Source organism: Thalassophryne amazonica, chromosome 11, assembly GCF_902500255.1.
Source record: "Thalassophryne amazonica chromosome 11, fThaAma1.1, whole genome shotgun sequence".
Taxonomy (NCBI): Eukaryota; Metazoa; Chordata; class Actinopteri; order Batrachoidiformes; family Batrachoididae; genus Thalassophryne; species Thalassophryne amazonica.
The window spans coordinates 8,412,336-8,427,009 of record NC_047113.1 but is presented as its reverse complement, the minus strand read 5'-3'; the positions used below and the strand labels follow the sequence as shown (position 1 = coordinate 8,427,009).

At 42.1% G+C, this 14,674-nt stretch overlaps 1 long non-coding RNA gene across 1 annotated transcript; it reads right to left on the bottom strand.

Moving 5' to 3' along the window:
* Positions 1 to 6,104: 6,104 nt before the first annotated feature.
* On the bottom strand, positions 6,105 to 14,263 carry LOC117520406. Its single transcript, XR_004563637.1, has 3 exons — positions 14,250 to 14,263; positions 12,679 to 12,683; positions 6,105 to 6,265 (listed from the first exon to the last, which is right to left on the bottom strand). It is a non-coding gene; the product is annotated as an uncharacterized LOC117520406 (long non-coding RNA).
* Between the last annotated feature and the right edge of the window lie 411 nt (positions 14,264 to 14,674).

Genomic DNA, 14,674 nt, shown 5'->3' with positions numbered 1-14,674 from the left:
GTGTATGGGTAGCACACAAAATTGGCACATATTCTCTAAACATCCGCAATATCCGTGAAACATGCTTGTATGAGTCGGCTGATATCCGCACGTTTTTCCGTTGCCGGGATTTTTGAGTTTTTTGAGTTGCACAAAATTGTGGTTGCGGATGACATCCCCCTCACTTAATTAATACATACTGAAGCTATGCTCTTTATATCCGCCGTTATCCACTGATATCTCAATCAATCAATCAATTTTTTTTTATATAGCGCCAAATCACAACAAACAGTTGCCCCAAGGCGCTTTATATTGTAAGGCAAGGCCATACAATAATTATGTAAAACCCCAACGGTCAAAACGACCCCCTGTGAGCAAGCACTTGGCTACAGTGGGAAGGAAAAACTCCCTTTTAACAGGAAGAAACCTCCAGCAGAACCAGGCTCAGGGAGGGGCAGTCTTCTGCTGGGACTGGTTGGGGCTGAGGGAGAGAACCGGGAAAAGGACATGCTGTGGAGGGGAGCAGAGATCGATCACTAATGATTAAATGCAGAGTGGTGCATACAGAGCAAAAAGAGAAAGAAACAGTGCATCATGGGAACCCCCCAGCAGTCTACGTCTATAGCAGCATAACTAAGGGATGGTTCAGGGTCACCTGATCCAGCCCTAACTATAAGCTTTAGCAAAAAGGAAAGTTTTAAGCCTAATCTTAAAAGTAGAGAGGGTGTCTGTCTCCCTGATCTGAATTGGGAGCTGGTTCCACAGGAGAGGAGCCTGAAAGCTGAAAGCTGCAACTGACGGGGATTTGCAGCTTGGCAGCGGACTGAGACAGTGTGTAAAATGGATATATTGTGTGCCTATCACATCCACATCACAAACTAAAATAAGTTGTAAAGAATGCATACAGACTGGCCACGGATAAGCGTTTGTATTACGTCTGCTTTGCATCTGATTTGCGGACAATTATGCAAATGTATAACAAACACGTCACATAAACCCAAAGTACTATATGTGGGAGAAATCGACATACCTGCCAGTCAGTGCTAATCCAGCTGTGGAGATGTGCAGATGTAGGTATGGATCCCCAAAGACGTATTAGCTGCTGTCATCCAACAACATACTGTAACATACCCAGCTGCAGAGATGTCAGCCGTGGACCTCGGTTCTCTTTCAGAACATTTAACTCCAACAAAAGGAAGAGTTGCTGTTACAGCCACAACTCACACTGAACTCTCTCTCTCTTCTCTCTTTTTGAAAAAACAACACCGTCTCACAACCCCGAGCGGATCCCCCCCTCCTGCTCCCCAAACTCATGAACAATTAACCCTTGCATGACAACATGAATATCATCTATATGATCATTGCAATACTAAGCAACCTGTCCGAGTCCAGCAATTGCTCCAGAGGCTGTGGTGTTGGTGTGAAGTGATGCCGAAAGGCGCTTCTTTTATGACCGCAATGCAGATGCCACGCACGCGCAACACGTGCGTGATGCATTAACAATACATCTATAATACTTACGTGATAATTGCAATGCATCCGATCCGTTTCCTCAATACATGCGTTATACAACCGTGATTGTTCCTCATATATTCGTTATACATTATTAATATATCCGTAATTCATACTAGGACATTTGTCATTTTTGGCCAATTTTGTTGCGGACAACAATGAATGCCCGTAATTTGTATACTCAATTCATAGAAGAGAAGCTTGAATCTTCGACTGGACTGTATTGCTTCACGCAAGGACGTTTCGCTTCAGCGTGCAGAAGCTTCCTCAGCTAAAATTCTTGCTCTGGTAGTCTGACCTCTGTCTTGACTCTTGTAGAGAAGAATAAACAGAAGCCACAAAAGCTGGAGTTTCAAACCTAACCAGACCCCTCCTACCGAGAGGCAGACTGCTATAGGATAGTGACTAAACAATAGCTCTAATTAGCACCTATTGTGCTCTAGTTAGCACCCTCCAAATGACAGGGCAGCTTTCCCTCCTAATGATGGGATGGACACCTCTCCTGCCGGCTCCCTTGATGACTCTCCTGATGACATGAATGACTCATTACCATGAACAAAAGACTGAAACTGCTTTGACCTGAGTACCCCATTGTAAACAGGGGACAAAGTGTGTCTCAGACCCCCTCCCCGGTTAAGGCTGGGTTTCAACTGTTTCACATAGAATGCCTCCTTGACCCCTCTCTCAAACCATTTCTTCTCTCTGGCTAAGATTTTAACTTCCTTGTCCTCAAACATGTGGTTAGTGTCTTTAAGGTGGAGATGAACTGCAGACTGAGGTCCACTGGCACCCTCTCTGTGGTGCTGGTATAGCCTTTTGTGTAAAGATTGCTTAGTTTCACCTATGTAGTGTTCGTTACAGTTTTCCTGACACCTGATAGAATACACTACATTGCTCTGTTTGTAACTAGGGATCCTGTCCTTAGGGTGAACTAATGTGGTGTTAACCGGTTTAAAGTAAACTGGGATTTTGAGCTGTCTGAAGATCCTCTGTAGTTTTTCCCCTACTCCTGCTAAATAAGGGAGAGACACTCCTCTTCTCCTTGTCTCTGTCTCCTGTCTATCTGGTCTCTTTGTTCTCTGGGACTTCTGCACTTTGTCCAGGGACCATCGTGGGTACCCACATACTGTGAGGGCTTTCCGGACAAGTTGTTGTTCTTTAGCCCTTTCCTCTGCAGTTGTGGGCACCTGTAGGGCTCTGTGTTGAAGAGTCCTGATCACCCCGAGCTTGTGTTCAAGGCGGTGGTTTGAGTCAAAGAACAGATATTGGTCAGTGTGCGTGGGTTTTCTGTAAACCCCTGTCTGGAGCTGCCTGTTCTCTCCAATCGTAACATCACAGTCCAAGAAGGCTAAATGGTTATTTCTGGCATCCTCACGTGTGAACTTGATAATGGAGTCCACCAAGTTGATGTGTTCTGTAAAGTCGTCAATCTCCTGTTGCTTGATTTTAACCCATGTGTCATCGACATATCTGAACCATTGACTGGGAGGGATGCCCGTGAAAGACGTCAAGGCTGTCTTCTCCACTCGCTCCATGTACAGATTGGCCACAATGGGGAATACCGGAGACCCCATCGCACAACCATGGATCTGCCTGTAGTAATTCCCCCTAAACAGGAAATACGTGGTGTTAAGACAGATCTCCAAGAGTTGCCACGTACCACTCAGACCTATTGTATGTAGCACAGATTCCATCACGTACAATTTGGCCAAACACCTCAAGTTGATTTTGGCTCCTCTAGTGGGTAACACAGACCACCATGTGGAGAACACACAAGGTTTTTTGAACAAGATCAAGGACCTGCAGCTGGAGGCAGAAGAAACTATGGTGTCATTTGACATCGTTGTTCACCTGTATCCCCACCGTTGAGGCTGTCTCTGCTGTGAGGCAGAGACTGCTGGAGGATGTATCTCTATTTGAAAGGACCAAACTCACACCAGACCACATCTGCCAACTAATTAGCACAATAGGTGCTAATTAGAGCTATTGTTTAGTCACTAGCCTATAGCAGTCTGCCTCTCGGTAGGAGGGGTCTGGTTAGGTTTAAAAATCCAGCTTTTGTGGCTTCTGATTATTCTTCTCTACAAGAGTCAAGACAGAAGTCAGACTACCAGAGCAAGAATTTTAGCTGAGGAAGCTTATGCGATTTGAAGCAAAATGTCCTCACGTCAAGCAACCCAGTCCAGTTGAAGATTCATGCTTCTCTACTATGGAAACCACCTGGACCAGGCCTTTAGAGTGTGACTTTAAAAAGAGCGGTTCTGCATGTACCATTGATAAACGTTCGAATTCAGTTTCTAAGATGGGTTTATATATATCTATATATATAAAGGACTAATTCTGTCTGTCTGTCTGTCTGTCTCTCTGTCCGGGATAAACTCCCAAACTGTAATATGTAGCCCTAAAAACTATATATATTCTGAATCCTCATGACATGGGGAACAAACTGGTACCATTTTTAAAAAAGTTGAACATAACCAAAAAATTAATGCTTTAATCTATTCTCTTTATCTATTTATCTTTTATGGAATTACTGGGCAATACTACTAGGCTATAGATTTATAGACCTTTAATCATGGAATTACTGGGCAACCAGGGCCATAAAAGATAAATAGACACCCCCCCCCCCATCCTGAGGGTGTCATCAAGAAAACCTGAGTACAAAAAGTATAAAGCGGTCAGAATTCTAATTCCACTCCCCCCCCAATCCTGAAGATGTCAAGAAAGCCTGAGTAAAGTGGTCAGAATTTTAATTACACCCCCCTTAGACAAAAAGAACTTTCACTTTAATTCTTTATGTTTACTGGACTTTAATGCTCTAATGCTCTATTTTCTTTGATTCTATTCTCTGATTCATTGATACTTACATTTAAAGTTTAAAGTTACCTTTCTTTGTGTGTAATTTTGTTATAAATTTGATTGCAAAACAAAGTCTGCATGAAGAACTTCAATTGTGTTTGTCTTTTAACCAAGTATTTCCACTTAGGCGAAGGAAGCACGGTCGCACAGGCGTGCACGACATGACACACACACAGACACACACACATATATATATATATATATATATATATATATATATATATATATATATATATATATATATATATATATATATATATATATATATATATATACTCAACAAAAATATAAACGCAACACTTTGGTTTTGCTCCCATTTTGTATGAGATTAACTCAACAATCTAAAACTTTTTCCACATACACAATATTACCATTTCCCTCAAATACTGTTCACAAACCAGTCTAAATCTGTGATAGTGAGGACTTCTCCTTTGCTGAGATAATCCATCCCACCTCACAGGTGTGCCATACCAAGATGCTGATTAGACACCATGATTAGTGCACAGGTGTGCCTTAGACTGTCCACAATAAAAGGCCACTCTGAAAGGTGCAGTTTTGTTTTATTGGGGGGGGATACCAGTCAGTATCTGGTGTGACCACCATTTGCCTCATGCAGTGCAACACATCTCCTTCGCATCATCCGTGAAGAGAACACCTCTCCAATGTGCCAAACGGCAGCGAATGTGAGCATTTGCCCACTCAAATCGGTTACGACGACGAACTGGAGTCAGGTGGAGACCCCGATGAGGAAGACGAGCATGCAGATGAGCTTCCCTGAGACAGTTTCTGACAGTTTGTGCAGAAGTTCTTTGGTTATGCAAACCGATTGTTCCAGCAGCTGTCCGAGTGGCTGGTCTCAGATGATCTTGGAGGTGAACATGCTGGATGTGGAGGTCCTGGGCTGGTGTGGTTACACGTGGTCTGCGGTTGTGAGGCTGGTTGGATGTACTGCCAAATTCTCTGAAACACCTTTGGAGACGGCTTATGGTAGAGAAATGAACATTCAATACACGAGCAACAGTTCTGGTTGACATTCCTGCTGTCAGCATGCCAATTGCACGCTCCTTCAAATCTTGCGATATCTGTGGCATTGTGCTGTGTGATAAAACTGCACCTTTCAGAGTGGCCTTTTATTGTGGGCAGTCTAAGGCACACCTGTGCACTAATCATGGTGTCTAATCAGCATCTTGGTATGGCACACCTGTGAGGTGGGATGGATTATCTCAACAAAGGAGAAGTGCTCACTATCACAGATTTAGACTGGTTTGTGAACAATATTTGAGAGAAATGGTAATATTGTATATGTGGAAAAAGTTTTAGATCTTTGAGTTCATCTCATACAAAATGGGAGCAAAACCAAAAGTGTTGCGTTTATATTTTTGTTGAGTATATGTGTGTGTGTGTGTGTGTGTGTGTGTGTGTGTGTGTGTGTGTGTGTGTGTGTGTGTGTGTGTGTGTGTGTGTGTGTGTCATGTCAAAAAAATAAACCACACACCATAAAAAACACTGCATTTTATTGAATCCCTCTTATTGAGCGGACAATACAAGTATGAACAGTGTATTCCTCTGTATATGACCCATGGTCACAGACATACAGTCATGAAATGACATGAATGAAGCAGTGCGCTCTCATTATGTCTTATTATGTCCAGCCGGGTATATAAATAATTAATACAATCACCGGACACTGACAGATAATACTTCATTGTCAGATCAGAAATCTGAAATTTGTCTTACATATACAGCAGCTCCGTTACAACACAATACATAAACAAGACAAATAAGACAGATATTTCACAAACAATCCATACAACAAAAATTTACTCGCATTGCAGCCTTGATAATGTTGTTATGCATTAAGCTCCTTATTTAGTTTAAGTATCAACTGATGCACAAAAGAATGTTTCAGTCTCATCTTATTAAACCGTGGAATACTGCATTGGCGTCCAGATGGAAGGACATATTCACTGCTCAGAACATGGTTAGTGTCAGAGATCATGTTTTTTGCCAGCCTTATTGTGTTGTTGTGATAAGAGGTCTCATATAGACCCTCTAAAGGCTGACCAACAATTTATGAAGAGATTTTTAACAAGTGTTTCAGTCCAGATTTTACAGAAGTGGACAGGCAGCTGTACCACACAGCATTACAATACTGCAGTACACTGAGAATAACAGAAGTATATAAAACAGTAGGACTATCTGTCATGTAGCTCCAAACAATCTTAAACGATGGAGAAAATACATCCTCTGTTTGCTTTTCTTACAGATGTAGTCAATATGATGTTTCCAAAATATGGTCATTGATTACTTCCCAATTTATACAACCTGGATATGCTGTTTGAGGCGCGTAAACTCCCGGATTGGGTGTCGAGTACAGAAGACTACCTGCCGGCTAAACCCTCATACCAGATATTGATTACACCTGTTCAGATTCCGAAGACGGCTTTCTGTCGGAGGCAGGGGGGATTATATGTTGGATCCAGTAGAGGACTCTGAGGCTAAATGAGTCATTAGTAAGTAAGTAGTAAATGAGTCATTTAGCAACTAGATCTAATGTACTTGTGTAAAATTTAGCAGGATCATTGTTGAAACATATTGCAGAGAAAACAACTGTACCAGCTCAACCAAGTGCCGGTGCGTGTGCGTACTTCCAGGTCCTGTGTTCATGTCTGTGCCTTGGAGTTAGGGTCCTGTCCCCTGTCATTGTTTGTTATCTGTGTGTGTCCTTTTTGTGGGTCATCCTTTGTCTTTGTCATTGGTCTCTCTCCTGCATCTGTGTTCCATCCTTGGTCTGTGTTTTGTCTCCTGCATGTGTCCCATTGGTTCTTCATGTTTTGTTCACCTGGTTCAGGTATTCTACCATTTTCAGTTGCACGTTACTTTTGTTCTTGGCTTAGTTTTTGGATATGGTTCAGTTCTCCTGGTAGTTAGATTTATGATTGTTCCTTTTCATGTGTTTGCCTTCGTGTTAATTTTTCCTCTGCTGGCTGTTATGCACTTCTGAGTTCCACATTGCTTTCCTGTTTGAGTTCATTGTTTTTTGTTCAGATCTTATTTGTTTGACGTTAATCTTGAGTGTTACCTTATACTGCTCTTTTGAGTTCTATCATTTTGTGTGTGTGTGTGTGTTTGGTTCTGTGGTTTTAGACATCTTTTGATGTTTAATTATTATGTTTTATCCTTTACTCACCTTCTGATGCTGTTAGTGTTTTGCCACCTTCTTGTTTTTTGACCTTTGACTTTTTCACACACCTGACTTTCATTTACTCATGAGTTTGTTTTGCATGTAAGCTACACCTCTGTCCCTGTTAGTTTGCCAGTTGTTTCACATTGCATCCTTTGGATTGTGAGCATTCTGAATTTGCCTGTTTACTTTTGTGTGCTTCTCTGATTCCTTGAGTGTTAGACTCTGAACTCTGCTTGTGTGTTTATTTTGTATCCTTTTACTATGCCTTGTTTTTGCCCTTGTTAGGATATTTGGTTCTATTTGAGACAATCGCCTGTGTGTTTGCAGCTACCGCTTGCCTCTTGCTATCAGAATTGAATTAGCCACCATCCCAAACTTGAAATCAGACTGGAACGTCCTTAGTATAAGGGTGATACAGAAACATGGCATTGACATCACTGCAGAAAAAAGTCATTTGAATTAATCTGTATCACAGCACTGTGCCACAAAGTCATCCTAGCATTATATAATATGCACTATTGTTACATGAAATACTAAAGCACGGTATGCTGTTAAAGTGTTGAGTGGTATATTTCATAAATTAGCTGTGATGGCTGTCATCAGACCGACGCCTTGATTGAGGAAGCGGAACGTGGACTTTGCTGACTTGGTCTTCGGAGTGAGATTGCATCAGAATTTTGGCTCTCTGTTGGGACTGTTTACACAGAGACTGCTACCTGCTGCTTTGGACTTGAACTAACAGTCTTTTTCAAGACTTTTTTACTTTTTTTTTTTTTACTTTACTGTGCTCCAACGCCTAAGGAAGACCTCTAACGGTCGAAACATCGCGACGGAGCACTTTTTATCAGCTAACTTTCATCAGCGTTGGCAAGCTAACTAGCTTGCTAACGCTTTCGTTTTTATTTTTTTTATTTTTTTTTAGCACTGTTGTCGTGCGTTATCTGTGCTGCTCCACAGCGTGTTTAGTCGATTTTTATTTTATTTTAGCACCGTTGTCGTGCGTTCGCTGTTGTCGTGCGTTGCCTGTGCTGCTTCATGGCCTGTTTGGTGCCTTGATTGGGGCACTCCTTCTGCTGAATCACCTCTAAATTATTTACACATTATTCACTTTGTGTGTTTTTAGGAATCCGCTAGGTTGCGTAGCTACTAGCTCTTAGCCGATTTAGCATGGCGGCTTCTCCTGTCTCTCCCGTACTTTTCTGCTCTGGGTGTGAAATGTTTAGTTATTCCTCGGCCTCCTTTAGCAGTAACGGTACTTGTAATAAGTGCAGCTTATTCTTAACTTTGGAGGCCAGGCTGGGCGAATTGGAGACTCGGCTCCGCACCGTGGAAAATTCTACAGCTAGCCAGGCCCCTGTAGTCGGTGCGGACCAAGGTAGCTTAGCCGCCGTTAGTTCCCCCCTGGCAGATCCCGGGCAGTCGGGAAAGCAGGCTGACTGGGTGACTGTGAGGAGGAAGCGTAGCCCTAAACAGAAGCCCCGTGTACACCGTCAACCCGTTCACATCTCTAACCGTTTTTCCCCACTTGACGATACACTCGCCGAGGATCAAACTCTGGTTATTGGCGACTCTGTTTTGAGAAATGTGAAGTTAGCGACACCAGCAACCATTGTCAATTGTCTTCCGGGGGCCAGAGCAGGCGACATCGAAGGACATTTGAAATTGCTGGCTAAGGCTAAGCGTAAATTTGGTAAGATTGTAATTCACGTCGGCAGTAATGACACTCGGTTACGCCAATCGGAGGTCACTAAAATTAACATTAAATCGGTGTGTAACTTTGCAAAAACAATGTCGGACTCTGTTGTTTTCTCTGGGCCCCTCCCCAATCAGACCGGGAGTGACATGTTTAGCCGCATGTTCTCCTTGAATTGCTGGCTGTCTGAGTGGTGTCCAAAAAATGAGGTGGGCTTCATTGATAATTGGCAAAGCTTCTGGGGAAAACCTGGTCTTGTTAGGAGAGACGGCATCCATCCCACTTTAGATGGAGCAGCTCTCATTTCTAGAAATCTGGCCAATTTTCTTGGATCCTCCAAACTGTGACTGTCCAGCGTTGGGACCAGGAGGCAGAGCTGTGGTCTTATACACCTCTCTGCAGCTTCTCTCCCCCTGCCATCCCCTCATTACCCCATCCCCGTAGAGACGGTGCCTGCTCCCAGACCACCAATAACCAGCAAAAATCTATTTAAGCATAAAAATTCAAAAATAAAAAATAATATAGCACCTTCAATTGCACCACAGACTAAAACAGTTAAATGTGGTCTATTAAACATTAGGTCTCTCTCTTCTAAGTCCCTGTTGGTAAATGATATAATAATTGATCAACGTATTGATTTATTCTGCCTAACAGAAACCTGGTTACAGCAGGATGAATATGTTAGTTTAAATGAGTCAACACCCCCGAGTCACACTAACTGTCAGAATGCTCGTAGCACGGGCCGAGGCGGAGGATTAGCAGCAATCTTCCATTCCAGCTTATTAATTAATCAAAAACCTAGACAGAGCTTTAATTCATTTGAAAGCTTGTCTCTTAGTCTTGTCCATCCAAATTGGAAGTCCCAAAAAACAGTTTTATTTGTTATTATCTATCGTCCACCTGGTCGATACTGTGAGTTTCTCTGTGAATTTTCAGACCTTTTGTCTGACTTAGTGCTTAGCTCAGATAAGATAATTATAGTGGGCGATTTTAACATCCACACAGATGCTGAGAATGACAGCCTCAACACTGCATTTAATCTATTATTAGACTCAACTGGCTTTGCTCAAAAAGTAAATGAGTCCACCCACCACTTTAATCATATCTTAGATCTTGTTCTGACTTATGGTATGGAAATAGAAGACTTAACAGTATTCCCTGAAAACTCCCTTCTGTCTGATCATTTTTTAATAACATTTACATTTACCCTGATGGACTACCCTGCAGTGGGGAATAAGTTTCATTACACTAGAAGTCTTTCAGAAAGCGCTGTAACTAGGTTTAAGGATATGATTCCTTCTTTATGTTCTCTAATGTCATATACCAACACAGAGCAGAGTAGCTACCTAAACTCTGTAAGGGAGTTAGAGTATCTCGTCAATAGTTTTACATCCTCTTTGAAGACAACTTTGGATGCTGTAGCTCCTCTGAAAAAGAGAGCTTTAAATCAGAAGTGTCTGACTCCGTGGTATAACTCACAAACTCGTAGCTTAAAGCAGATAACCCGTAAGTTGGAGAGGAAATGGCGTCTCACTAATTTAGAAGATCTTCACTTAGCCTTGAAAAAGAGTTTGTTGCTCTATAAAAAAGCCATCCGTAAAGCTAGGACATCTTTCTACTCATCACTAATTGAAGAAAATAAGAATAACCTCAGGTTTCTTTTCAGCACTGTAGCCAGGCTGACAAAGAGTCAGAGCTCTATTGAGCTGAGTATTCCATTAACTTTAACTAGTAATGACTTCATGACTTTCTTTGCTAATAAAATTTTGACTATTAGAGAAAAAATTACTCATAACCATCCCAAAGATGTATCGTTATCTTTGGCTGCTTTCAGTGATGCCGGTATTTGGTTAGACTCTTTCTCTCCGATTGTTCTGTCTGAGTTATTTTCATTAGTTACTTCATCCAAACCATCAACATGTTTATTAGACCCCATTCCTGCCAGGCTGCTCAAGGAAGTCCTACCATTATTTAATGCTTCAATCTTAAATATGATCAATCTATCTTTGTTAGTTGGTTATGTACCACAGGCCTTTAAGGTGGCAGTAATTAAACCATTACTTAAAAAGCCATCACTTGACCCAGCTATCTTAGCTAATTATAGGCCAATCTCCAACCTTCCTTTTCTCTCAAAGATTCTTGAGAGGGTAGTTGTAAAACAGCTAACTGATCACCTGCAGAGGAATGGTCTATTTGAAGAGTTTCAGTCAGGTTTTAGAATTCATCATAGTACAGAAACAGCATTAGTGAAGGTTACAAATGATCTTCTTATGGCTTCGGACAGTGGACTTATCTCTGTGCTTGTTCTGTTGGACCTCAGTGCTGCTTTTGATACTGTTGACCATAAAATTTTATTACAGAGATTAGAGCATGTCATAGGTATTAAAGGCACTGCGCTGCGGTGGTTTGAATCATATTTGTCTAATAGATTACAGTTTGTTCATGTAAATGGGGAATCTTCTTCACAGACTAAAGTTAATTATGGAGTTCCACAAGGTTCTGTGCTAGGACCAATTTTATTCACTTTATACATGCTTCCCTTAGGCAGTATTATTAGACGGTATTGCTTAAATTTTCATTGTTACGCAGATGATACCCAGCTTTATCTATCCATGAAGCCAGAGGATACACACCAATTAGCTAAACTGCAGGATTGTCTTACAGACATAAAGACATGGATGACCTCTAATTTCCTGCTTTTAAACTCAGATAAAACTGAAGTTATTGTACTTGGCCCCACAAATCTTAGAAGCATGGTGTCTAACCAGATCGTTACTCTGGATAGCATTTCCCTGATCTCTAGTAATACTGTGAGAAATCTTGGTGTCATTTTTGATCAGGATATGTCATTCAAAGCGCATATTAAACAAATATGTAGGACTGCTTTTTTGCATTTACGCAATATCTCTAAAATCAGAAAGGTCTTGTCTCAGAGTGATGCTGAAAAACTAATTCATGCATTTATTTCCTCTAGGCTGGACTATTGTAATTCATTATTATCAGGTTGTCCTAAAAGTTCCCTAAAAAGCCTTCAGTTGGTTCAGAATGCTGCAGCTAGAGTACTGATGGGGACTAGCAGGAGAGAGCATATCTCACCCGTGTTGGCCTCTCTTCATTGGCTTCCTGTTAATTCTAGAATAGAATTTAAAATTCTTCTTCTTACTTATAAGGTTTTGAATAATCAGGTCCCATCTTATCTTAGGGACCTCGTAGTACCATATTACCCCATTAGAGCGCTTCGCTCTCAGACTGCGGGCTTACTTGTAGTTCCTAGGGTTTGTAAGAGTAGAATGGGAGGCAGAGCCTTCAGCTTTCAGGCTCCTCTCCTGTGGAACCAGCTCCCAATTCAGATCAGGGAGACAGATACCCTCTCTACTTTTAAGATTAGGCTTAAAACTTTCCTTTTCGCTAAGGCTTATAGTTAGGGCTGGATCGGGTGACCCTGGACCATCCCTTGGTTATGCTGCTTTAGACGTAGATTGTGGGGGGGTTCCCATGATGCACTGTTTCTTTCTCTTTTTGCTCCGTATGCATCACTCTGCATTTAATCATTAGTGATCGATCTCTGCCCCCCTTCACGGCATGTCTTTTTCCTGGTTTTTTCCCTCAGCCCCAACCAGTCTCAGCAGAAGACTGCCCCTCCCTGAGCCTGGTTCTGCTGGAGGTTTCTTCCTGTTAAAAGGGAGTTTTTCCTTCCCACTGTGGCCAAGTGCTTGCTCATAGGGGGTCGTTTTGACCGTTGGGGTTTTTCATAATTGTTGTATGGCCTTGCCTTACAGTATGGAGCGCCTTGGGGCAACTGTTTGTTGTGAATTGGTGCTATATAAGAAAAAAAGTTGAAGTTGAAGTTGAATGCTGTGCAGCTTCTGAAAAACAATTAAAGTGAAAAAACAATTTTAACTTGTGTGACCTGGTTAAGATACAACATCTGCAACCAGGAAGCCCAAAATGTGAAGTCAGCCAGTGATCTGACGTTTTTCTACTTGGTAAGCTCATGGACCGAAGTGCTGTAGTGAACAGATTGAAAGATAATGACCTACATAAACGTGTTCTGCTCTGTCACAGCAGAACAATAAAAACTTGCCTTCTCCACAAATCCATGCAAAAACTAAAACTAACCAAAAACACTGCTTCAGAAACTACAACCCAAATTCCAATGAAGTTGGGACGTTGTGTAAAATGTAAATAAAAACAGAATACAATGATTTGCAAATCCTCTTCAACCTATATTCAACTGAATACACCACAAAGACAAGATTTTTAATGGTCAAACTGATAAACTTTGTTTTTGTGCAAATACGAGGTCTGTTAGAAAACTATCCGACCTTTTTATTTTTTTAAAAAACTATATGGATTTGAATCATGCGCTTGCATCAGCCAAGCTTGAACCTTTGTGCGCATGCGTGAGTTTTTTCACGGCTGTCGGTTGCATCATTCGCCTGTGGGCAGGCTTTGAGTGAGCACTGGTCCACCCCCCTTGTCGGATTTTCATTGTCAGGAAAATGGCTGAGAGATTGGAGCAGCGCTGAATCAAATTTTTCCAGAAACTGTGAGAGACAGCCAGGTGGAAACCATTCGCAAGATTCAGACGGCTTTCGGTGAAGATACTCTGGGCGTCACACAGATTAAGGACCATTACAACTGGATTAAAGACGGCCCACAACGGCGCAGGGCGCGCCGTGCTCCGAGCAGCCATCGGCAGGCTGAAACGACCAGATCATTTCCAAAGTGAAGGCTGTGTTGATCCGGGACGTCGTCTGACTACCACAGAAATTGTGGAAGAGCTGTACATCAGCACTTTTGCGGCACATTCCACTATTACAGGAGATTTTGTAATGAAAGACGTGCGGAGGAATTCGCGCGTCGGGACGGAGCCGCTCATGGCGCACAACAAAAAGCACGTCCGTGTTGGAAACCATTCGGAAGATTCAGATGGCTTTCGGTGGCTTTTCAGTCGAGTGAGTATTCGAGAACAGCTGGGCATGTCACAACTTGTCCTGTGAGACTTCCAACACGGACGTGCTTTTTGTTGTGCGCCATGAGCGGCTCCGTCCCGATGCGCAAATACCATCACAGATGCTGGCTTTTAAACTTTGTGCTGGTAACAATCTGGACGGTCTTCTTTCTCTTTTGTCCGGAGGACACAATGTCCATGTTTTCCAAAAACAATTTGAAATGTGGACTCATCAAACCACAGCACACTTTTCCACTTTGCATCTGTCCATGTCAAATGAGCTCGGGCTCAGAGAAGGTGGCGGTGTTTCCAGATGTTGTTGATGTATGGCTTTCGCTTTACATGGTAGAGTTTTAACTTGCACTTGTAGATGTAGTGACGAACTGTGTTAATTGATAATGGTTTTCTGAAGTGTTCCTGTGCCCACATGGTAAGATCCTCAATTAACCTGTTCACCTGTGGAATGTTCCAAACAGGTGTTCTTTGAGCA